Genomic DNA, 1,651 nt, shown 5'->3' on the forward strand with positions numbered 1-1,651 from the left:
CCCTTTTCGAACGCAACCGAACCTAAGATTGTTGTCTTCGTGCGTCGTAAAAATTTAATTTTCTGCGACAAACGAATTTTCGACAGTCTAGTTTGGTCGGTGGTTAATTTTATCCACCACTACGAGTGATCGAGCGCCTCCGAACACCCACTTCGATGGGATGCTCAAATAAATAACGATAAATATGGTAATACAATTTATGATGAATAAAGTACTAAAATTTGGGATCGTCTTGTAGGCTAGACGATATACCCGCTTTTCTTAAGAAATATTTTTAACTCTTTCCTCTACAGTTAGTTAATCATAACTTACCACGGAAGGGGAAACGATGTATGATGAATAAATTCACTCTAGGGTTGTTGTTGTTGTTACGACGACGACGCTTCCCTTTTCGAACGCAACCGAACCTAAGATTGTTGTCTTCGTGCGTCGTAAAAATTTAATTTTCTGCGACAAACGAATTTTCGACAGTCTAGTTTGGTCGGTGGTTAATTTTATCCACCACTACGAGTGATCGAGCGCCTCCGAACACCCACTTCGATGGGATGCTCAAATAAATAACGATAAATATGGTAATACAATTTATGATGAATAAAGTACTAAAATTTGGGATCGTCTTGTAGGCTAGACGATATACCCGCTTTTCTTAAGAAATATTTTTAAATCTTTCCTCTATAGTTAGTAATCATAACTTACCACGGAAGGGGAAAAGATGTATGATGAATAAATTCACTCTAGGGTTGTTGTTGTTGTTGTTGTTACGACGACGACGCTTCCCTTTTCGAACGCAACCGAACCTAAGATTGTTGTCTTCGTGCGTCGTAAAAATTTAATTTTCTGCGACAAACGAAATTTCGACAGTCTAGTTTGGTGGGTGGTTAATTTTATCCACCACTACGAGTGATCGAGCGCCTCCGAACACCCACTTCGATGGGATGCTCAAATAAATAACGATAAATATGATAATACAATTTATGATGAATAAAGTACTAAAATTTGGGATCGTCTTGTAGGCTAGACGATATACCCGCTTTTCTTAAGAAATATTTTTAAATCTTTCCTCTATAGTTAGTAATCATAACTTACCACGGAAGGGGAAACGATGTATGATGAATAAATTCACTCTAGGGTTGTTGTTGTTGTTGTTACGACGACGACGCTTCCCTTTTCGAACGCAACCGAACCTAAGATTGTTGTCTTCGTGCGTCGTAAAAATTTAATTTTCTGCGACAAACGAATTTTCGACAGTCTAGTTTGGTCGGTGGTTGATTTTATCCACCACTACGAGTGATCGAGCGCCTCCGAACACCCACTTCGATGGGATGCTCAAATAAATAACGATAAATATGATAATACAATTTTATGATGAATAAAGTACTAAAATTTGGGATCGTCTTGTAGGCTAGACGATATACCCGCTTTTCTTAAGAAATATTTTTAAATCTTTCCTCTACAGTTAGTAATCATAACTTACCACGGAAGGGGAAACGATGTATGATGAATAAATTCACTCTAGGGTTGTTGTTGTTGTTGTTACGACGACGACGCTTCCCTTTTCGAACGCAACCGAACCTAAGATTGTTGTCTTCGTGCGTCGTAAAAATTTAATTTTCTGCGACAAACGAAATTTCGACAGTCTAGTTTGGTCGGT

Source organism: Tenebrio molitor, chromosome Y (genome assembly GCF_963966145.1).
Source record: "Tenebrio molitor chromosome Y, icTenMoli1.1, whole genome shotgun sequence".
Classification (NCBI taxonomy): Eukaryota; Metazoa; Arthropoda; class Insecta; order Coleoptera; family Tenebrionidae; genus Tenebrio; species Tenebrio molitor.